Here is a 9,647-nt window from a genome sequence, read left to right as displayed (position 1 = left end):
CATTAGAACCTTGTATTGTTTTACATTTTTTCATAGTTTGTAACAACGTAATAAAGTAAGTGCCTGTACGGTACAACTTAGTGATAGTGTTACACAACATTAAAGATGTATTGCATACAAAAGAAAAGCTAAAACAAGTTTTGATTTTCTTTATATTAGAATCCTTCACACAAATATTAATATCATCTCTATGTGAAATATACATCACAATTAAATTCAATACAACAAACTTTAAGAAAAGAATCATTATCTTTTCACAAAAACACAATTCAATGTTTACTCTTTTGAAGAGCTTGTTTTTACATACCATTTTTATCTTTTTTGGGGGGTTTAATTAAAATTACACTATTACATAATAATTAACCTTTATTTGCTTTTTTACCTTTGTCCCTCTCCTCAGGCGTTGGAGGAGTGTGTTGATTTTTGTTTCTACCCTTACCATGTTGATTTCTACTTTCTGGAGTGTTTACAGAAGCGTCAATTGTACCTTGAGATTTAACAAAAGAAACAGACTTTTCATTTTTTTTTTTGGAAGTGTTTTGATTTCTCCCAGTTCTTGGTTTTTCTTGTTGATGGGGTGTCTTGTCAGGTTGCCCAAAGGCCTGTCCATTTGACTGTTGACCCCCTTTTTCTTTCTGCTGTTGTTTCATTGTCTGTTGTTGTTTTATTGTCTGTTTTTGTTGTTCACATTGTTCTTGTTGTATCTCAGGCTCATCAGCTTTTGTACTATCATTATCATCATTTTCATTTTCACTTAATTCAACATCATCATCATCATCTTTACCTTCATTGTCACTAAACATTTCTGGTGTTAATGCTTCTGGACAATCCATTTGTCTGTGCCCTGATTCATTACACCTTTTACATTTCCAATCATTTGGACATTCTAGAAACATATGCCCAGTTTCAAAGCATTTATTGCATGTTTTAACATTTGACTCATTTGAATAACTGTCTGTAGGCTGGCCACTGTGTAAGACTATAGCACTGTATCTCCCCATTTTCATGAATTTAGGTAGAGGTTCTATAAAGGTTTTACACAATAGGATCCTGTCTCCATTTTCACAGTTAGTGAGTCTCCCATCAACTCTGATGTGTGCTCTTGTTATGAAATCCACTTTTACCCCTTTAAGTTCTATTGTTCTTTTAATAATGCCATCATCAGCACTAAGAGGGACACCTTTCACTATAACTTTCATTATGGCCAGGTTTGCAGTCAAAGGGTTGTTTGGATTGTGTGTGTGAATATTTATTTGCTTGCCCCTCAGCGCAATGCCCTTTGTTAACAACGACAAACGACCTTCCTGGTTGTCCATATATATACGCCACATACGACGAATACATTGGATACCTTTGATTGTACATGGATCTACTACTTCGCCGATAGCCTTGTATATTTCAACATGTGTGACAAATGATTCTTTTCTGGGAATTACAGAACCAAATATATCACTGTCTTTTACGAAAATTGGTTTCACAGAATTAGGGTCGTCATCAATTTTTTTATCACCACTAGCGTTAGTGTCTGTTCTCGCAACATCAGAATAGGACGCCGCCATGTTTGTTATTGTTGTTTCGTTCAACGAAAAAAGTTATTTTACAATCAGAATACTGCCTTCTAATATATCAAAATGCATTTACGTGTAAACGTTAATGTCTTAGGAATTTCCAGAACAAATCTAGATAAACAACACTCAATTGAATTTGTAATAAATCAATTTTTGTCGGAGCTATCCTCAATACACCTTAGCAGATCAAGGACTGTAACCCACATGTGCAAAATGTACCATCAAACCTCTTTCAAAACTTTTAACTTCTATACTCACAACTGTAAAAGAGGGTCTGCATTCCTACCACAACACTTGTTATTCCCGTAGTGGCATTAATTCAGTGTGGATCCTGAAAAATTCGAAAGATCTTTTGGAGACAATCAGTTCAAGACTATTATCTGAATATAATAGCATTAAAACCTATGATTTTTCAACACTGTATATTTCTATTCCCCATACTCAGTTAAAATCCCGACTTAAAAGCATTATACATCGTTGTTTTTCCAAAAAAGATGGTACACCTAGATACAAATATATAGACCTATTCCTTCACTCTTATGAGGCTGACTTTATAACTAATCTGATCAGAAAGAAAGAATATCGTTTGGCTAGATCCTTCAATCTCAGTTTCCGCTATATAGATGACGTATTATCTTTGAACAATCCTAATTTCAGGGATTTGATACATCGCATCTACCCAAAAGAACTTGCGATAAAGGATATTACAGACACTGTGAAGTCAGCCTCATATCTTGACCTACACTTAGAAATCGATGGTAAAGGAAAACTATTGACCAAACTTTACGACAAAAGTGATGACTTGTCATTCAAAATTGTCAACTTTCCTTTCACCTGTGGCAACATCCATTCGGCTCCTGCGTATGGAGTGTTCATATCACAACTCATACGTTATGCCAGAGCTTGTCGAAACTACGCAGACTTTTTGTATCGCGCTAGAACTCTAACAAATAGGCTTCTGGAACAGGGTTATGTTGCTACAAGATTGAAGTCATCACTACAGAAGTTTTATGGTCGTTATCATGAACTCGTGGATCGTTATGGTGTATCCATCAGCACCATGACAACTGATTTATTCAACGGGTCATAGTTTTCCTTTCCTCGTTTGTCTACCCCGGATTTGACTTTTTATGAGCAACTCAGCGGGTGTTTCTAGAAAAGCAGAGGACGCTTACCCTACCGGTGCACCTGGTCCATGCTCCCAGTTTTTAGTGGAGTCCGAGTTGCTCATTTACTTTTGTTACTTTGTATGATTTTAGTTACTTTATGTTCTTTGTTGTGTATGTCTGTTTTCCATGTCAGCTCTTTGTCCCTGGATTTCATTCTTTTGATTACCGCTATAACCTAGGTTCCCTTGATTACTCTTTGTAATACAGATATAGCAAAAACACTGGCTCCGCGGATATCGGATCCACGACTGCATGTGTAACATACTGAATGTTGCGATCTCCTACGTGAATTACACCCCAATACGCATACGCAAGACGTAACATCCGGTGGTCGTGGACCAGAAGTGACTGGCAAAGGTAGGGACGCACGAGGGTATTTCTGTCGGTCAACGGTGACCAGAGATCCCCCGCAAATAGTCCCATATGATTGCGTACTAATTTACACATATTGGAGGTTATTTATGTGCAGGAGGATATTTCTGTCGCTCAACAATGACCAGAGGTCTCCCGCCTGATCACGACCTCTTTTAATACACAAAATATAGTTCGGTACAAATGAAAATGAAAGTAGGGAAAAGATAAACATAACAGTGTACACTATATACAATAATAACAATAACAACAAAATATGCAGATTATAAAAAAGAAAACAATGTAGTTTTTACAGACAAACAGAAGCTGTGCTTGTAGCTCAACGTTAAATGTATTACTGAATGATTATGATATCATTTGTTGGCTGATTTTGCAAGATAAGCCTGTTAACTGCAGCTCCACAGTTGGATTTTATTTGACTTTTATAACATACATGGTTAATTTTCAATTTTTCTTAACTTTCTAATTGACTCTAAAAATATACAAATAGATTTTACATTTATTTACCAATGATCCATTTGAAAATACATGTAGATATAACATTGGGTTACCCATGGTCCCCTATTGAAACATTGCATATTGATATAACATTGGGTTATCAATGGTCCCATATAGCAACGTACAAATAGAGGTAACAGTGGGTTACCAATAGTCGCCTATAGGAACATATATATTTATAAAACGTTGGGTTACCCATGGTCCCTTATAGGAACATACATATATAGATATAACATTGGGTGACCTTTGGTACCCTATATGAACAAATATATATTGACATAACACAGGGTTACCCATGATCCCCTATAAGAACTTACATATATAGATATAACAATGGGTGACCATTGGTCCCCCTATAGGAACATACATATAGATACATGTATAACCTTGCGTTCCCCGTGGTCCTCTATAGAAACATTCATATAGATATAATACTGGGTTACCATTCGTCCCATATAGGAACAAACATATATACATATAACACTGGGTTACCCATGGTCCCCTACAGGAACAAACATATATAGATATAACAATGGGTGACATTGGTCCCCTATAGAAACATACATATAGATGTAACACTGGGTTACCCATGGTCCCCCATTGGAACATACATATAGATATAACACTGGGTACCCGTGGTCCCCTAAAGGAACAGGCCCCGTGCAGGTCCGGCCGGGTGTTAAAAGAATAGGCCTGCAGCAGCGCTAAGCTTGTCGTAAAAGGCGACTAAATAGTGCTCAGAACACTAGCCGGGGGCTAGGGCGCTCTGCCCACAGAGCAACTGGGATGTGTGCCACAGGTGGTGGAATGGGGTACCCCTGGCGTGTTACATGCTGGGGTTGTCAGGCTATAATACGGAAAACCTGACCGCAAACCATACTGGTGCACCGTGTTGGGAAAGATGCCACGTTCCTCCCACGTTAAAGAACCCTACTGTGGTATTCTCCCGGAGTAGGAACCATAAGGCTCCGCCACAGGAGGCTAAATTGCCCGACCCTACCCACCTCTCCCCATTTCTAGTAGCAATCAAAATTTGTTGACCCCATAATCCTTGTGTCCCATCCCATTTTTCATTTCATCATCATTTCATGTTCATTTTATCATCAATTTCATGTTCATCGTCTGAATATAGCTGAAATATTGCTGCTTGGACGTTAAACCCCAACAACAAACAAACAAACACAAAATTTTCGATCCGTGCACGTCCAGGTGTCAAAAGAATAGGCCTGCAGCAGCGCTAAGCTTGTCGTAAAAGGCGACTAAAAAGTGCTCAGAACCTTATCCGGGGGCAAGGGCGCTCTGCCCACAGAGCAACTGGCTTGTGTGCCCCAGGTGGTGGAATGGGGTACCCCTGGCGTATTACATGCTGGGGTTGTCAGGCTATTATACGGAAAACCTCACCGCAAACCATACTGGTGCACCGTGTTGGGAAAGATGCCACGTTATGGGGTCAACAAATTTTGATTGCTACTGGAAATGGGGAGAGGTGGGTAGGGTCGGGCAATTTAGCCTCCTGTGGCGGAGCCTTATGGTTCCTACTCCGGGAGAATACCACATTAAGGTTCTTTAACGTGCGAGGAACGTGGCATCTTTCTCAACACGTTGCACCACTATGGTTTGCGGTCAGGTTTTCCGTATTATAGTCTGACAACCCCAGCATGTAACACGCCACCACCTGGGGCACACATCCCAGTTGCTCTGTGGGCAGAGCGCCCTAGCCCCCGGCTAGGGTTCTGAGCACTATTTAGTCGCCTTTTACGACAAGCTTAGCGCTGCTGCAGGCCTATTCTTTTAACACCCGGACCTGTACGGGGCGCAAATTTTGTGATGATGATATATATTTGTTCTAAAGCATTATACTGAATGTTGTGGTCTGATGTGTCTATTGGGCGAAATGTCCTGCATTCATAAGGAATTATTTGTTGTCATGGTCCGAAATGTCTTTGGGTCGAATTGTCCGGCACTGGTTAACATTATGGTTCTTATATTTGCGAAACGTCTTCAGAGATTTCTTTTGTTAGTTTCGCTTCATTCTATTCCATTTTATATAGTTAAATTATGTTCTTATAACGATTCATTTTATTGAATTGATTCGTTTCGATTCTTTCTTTTATCGATAATTTTCGTTTCGTTCTGGTTCGTTTTCGTTTCGCAATTTTTATGACCCGAGAATTATGGGTAATATTGATTACGTAATTTTCGTAAACATCTGGACGCCATACTGCAGACTATAATGCCAACCCTATCTTGTAAAATCTTTGATTCGATTTGTATTTAATTATCGAAACTAGCAAGTATTTTTAGAGACTGGTTTGGCTCTCAATCACACATTTACAAGTATACGCAAATGAAGCTGCCATTTTTTCGGCTCCTTATAATGCAGGTACAAACTGGATATTGATGCTTTTTCTTGCCATAAGTATACAGAACCAAGTTGATAATACAACCATAAACGTTCCCTTCGGGAGCGTATAAATATCAAGGGAGGACATGTGAAATTAAAGACTCAGATAATCAGATATTTTATTCTTGTTAAAGCCAAATAAAATTGATTAATAGATTAACATTCCATTCCGCTCCTAAAAAATGATTTTTTTTAAATGGAACTGGAATTTCAAAATCAGAATTTTTTTCACTTCAGTTTCTTGTATTTAGGCATTATGATATGCAAATCTTTCAATTCTTGGTGACCAAAATAATGTTTCTTCTCTGAAAGTGATGTGGCTATGGATTTAGAACATGTCTATACACCAAAAAAGGTAAAATTAGGCCAGCAAATGTCTGGTAAGGAGTAAATTTTGGATGAAATTTACTTGGCTTAAACAAGACATGGCTTTGTCTGTAGCCAGAAATTGATGAGGAGCTGCTTCTTTATTCTAAACCATAACAGAGCACGAGAAAGTCTGGGAATTGTGCAGACCGGAAAGTGTCCCTTACGATAGCACGAGAACTGGGGTGTGTGTCCCAGTTGGTGGTAAAACCTGACTGCAAGCCATGGTGGAGTAACGTGTTGGGTTAGATGCCACGTTCCTTGCACGTTAAATTACCCTTCTGTGGTATTCTACCGGAGTAGGAACCATTTGGCCCAGCCACAAAAGGCTAAATTGTCCGACTCTACTCACCTCTCACAATTTCAAGTGGCAATCAAAATTTGTCCCATCTCCCATCCCATTTTTCATTTCATCACCATTTCATGTTCATTTTATCATCTGTTTCATGTTCATCACCTGAATTTAGCTGAAATATCACTGCTCGGGCGTTAAATCCCAACAATCAATCAATCGAGATGTTGTACATTGGGTTGATCTTCAAAACCTCAGGTGTAAATTTCGTCCGGTCTGGGGCTTTTCCAGTCCTTATTCGTATGGGTTTTATGATTTCATCCTTCGTGATTGGGCCAATATCAACATCAAGATCTTCTCTAGGAGATAGATCAGGAGCATCTGATAATGTTTTTTGCATAGTCCATTTGTGTATCTGAATTTGCCCAATGATTTTCGGAATGGGTTATGTCCCAGTCAGACGGGAATTTATAAACAGGGTGACACTTGTCAGTTTTACCTCCGTATATTATCTGGGGTGGTAGAAATTCACCTAAAAGGGAAAGTAATAGTAAGGACTTAGGTCTATTTGTAAATATACTTTAAATGATATTTAAATGGACGAAATTATGTTTACATAGCCGTCTATCTATAGCAGATTAAAAGTAAAAGATTGTGAATAGGATCAAATATGTGTTGTTTGTCTTCACCGTAAATTATAATCGGATTAATTTTTCAACGCTTGGAGTGTTCTGTCAATCGAAAACATAAACAACCTTTTGATCTACCGATGTCATGACAGGTGTGTATTTACAGTTATGTGTGATCAACACTTATTCTTATTTTATGACAATTAATTATGTATCATTATTAATAGAATTTATTTAATGGATAATTTTATAAATTAGCGAATTTATAAGATTTTACTCACCTGAAAGTGTACCAGCAAAAACTGCCGTAATTTGTCGCTTATCACCCAAACCAATGATCTCGACTCTTTTAGATCCTTCTGTAGCCATTGTCCAGTTTGATACAGGAACGATATTAATTCCTGCATGATCCCAGTTAATGATAAGAGCAGAGGGTATATCATAATCTTTGACAGTTTTTTTCAATACGATCAAGGTACTCCTCTTTAAGTTTATCGAAATTTTCAACTTTGTCATTCTTACATGCAGTGGAACCACGGCGTTTAATAAAATTCATTCTAGAGAGTAAAGATTTTGCCCAGTCTTTAGAAATGTCTATAGAGCCACCATTTTCGATTAATAAACTCCTATCAATGCCGGTCAAAATGCCTTTAGCAGCAGCAACAACGATCTGTGTATTGATAACGGCTCCATTGTCACGCAAAACGTTAATGTATTTCTGAACTTTAGCATCAAGTTCTGCTCCTATGAGTAAAGGTCTACCTCGCTTTTTGGGCTGCAGTTCACAGATTTCAACGTCAAAGTCTAATTTTCTTTTTCGTGAATTTAAGGAATTTTCATACGCCTTTTTCATGCTACGAACAGTACTTTCAGCTAATTTCGGGAACTTTCCACTGAATTTCCTAACGGTTGAGGCTGGTCCATTCTGTGAACAGTATTTTCCAATTTCTGCCCGATCTTGTGGCGTATAAATAAGATATTTTCCTCGTTTCGTCGAAGTGGGTGTTTTATCTGAACTTGCTATGATTTCAATCACACGCTCATTTGCTTCTTTCAAAGCACTTGGACCCACTACATCAGCCAATTCTGATTTTTCGGAAGGCACAAAGGTTTTCGGCTTGAAAAAATTTAAGATGCTCATTTTCAACTTTTACTTAGCATTCCTGTCGTAATACTATTTTGTGTGAAATGTAGTGAGATTCATTCATGACGTCTGACTAGAATGTCGGGGTTGATCGATCTTAAAAAGTATTCACAATTTAAATACATATTGATCCGTCTACCGTTAGAAAATATGGAAAGTCCCCTTGCTATTTAGTTGAAAATATGTATTTCGATAGATGGATATTTTCGCGGGATTTATTTTCGCGGTTTCCGTCGCACCGCGAAAATAAGCGAAAATAAAACCACCGCGAAAATAACCCGCTATACGGTATCCTCTCCATTTAAAAGTGGTCGATCTAGGATTGTTATCACATTGCTAGCTGTCTTTCACTGGTTTGGATGTGTCGGTCTTTCTACCTGCCAGTTGGCGTGTGATGTTGTACGCAGTTTTTGTGTCATTTCTGCCCATTTTATTCTTTTATTTTGAACGAGCTCGTTGATGTATGTTCTTTTATCCTGTTATCCTGTTATCTTATGTTATACTTTCGCCCTCTAATCTGATCTTGTCTAGTTGCTCTGGCTATCTTGATCTTAAATTCATCCACCACAAGATGATGATCGGAAGTAATATCAGCACCTCGATAAGCTCTAACATCTGTCATGCTCTTTCTTCATCTCCTGGCGACTGTAATGTGGTCTATCTGGTTTCTATTTTTCATTTCTTGAGATACGCAGGTTGTTTTGTGTATATCCTTGTGAGGGAGTGGGAATGTCATGCCTCTTGTGACCAGATCGTTCTGGGACCAAAACTTTGTTACAAATTCATTCCTTCCCCGTGATGAGTTCTCTCCCTGTGTTATCTTTTCAGACTCTGGCATTCATGTCACCCATTACAATCAAGATGTCCCAAGTGTTGTTCAAAGAGTAATCAAGGGAACCAAGGTTATAGCGGTAATCAAAAGAATGTAATCCAGGAACAAAGACCAGACATGGAAAACAGACATACACAACAAAGAATATAAAGTAACTAAAATCAGACATACATAAACTGGACAATGCGAACCATATTCCAGTGTCTATGTCTGAGACATCTTGACTTGAAAGCCCGGGGAAGAACTAAATATCAGGTATTGCTTTTTTGTGACAACCACAAAGAATGAAACGAAATTGTGCTCCATTTTGATTTTTAACTTTTTTCTAATTTATTGTTTATTTACTCTAAGTGAAGCTTTGCTATGTATTCAC

At 38.1% G+C, this 9,647-nt stretch overlaps 1 pseudogene across 1 annotated transcript; it reads right to left on the bottom strand.

Moving 5' to 3' along the window:
* Positions 1-6,661: 6,661 nt before the first annotated feature.
* On the bottom strand, positions 6,662-8,510 carry LOC148623524 (uncharacterized; annotated as a pseudogene). Its single transcript, XR_015919458.1, has 2 exons — positions 7,580-8,510; positions 6,662-7,201 (listed from the first exon to the last, which is right to left on the bottom strand). The product of XR_015919458.1 is annotated as an uncharacterized LOC148623524 (transcript).
* Between the last annotated feature and the right edge of the window lie 1,137 nt (positions 8,511-9,647).

Source organism: Perna viridis, chromosome 2 (genome assembly GCF_037379345.1).
Source record: "Perna viridis isolate PV_CMFRI_1.1 ecotype Kerala chromosome 2, ASM3737934v1, whole genome shotgun sequence".
NCBI classification, from domain to species: Eukaryota; Metazoa; Mollusca; class Bivalvia; order Mytilida; family Mytilidae; genus Perna; species Perna viridis.
The sequence above is the reverse complement of the archived record's forward strand: the minus strand, read 5'-3'. Positions and strand labels throughout refer to the sequence as shown.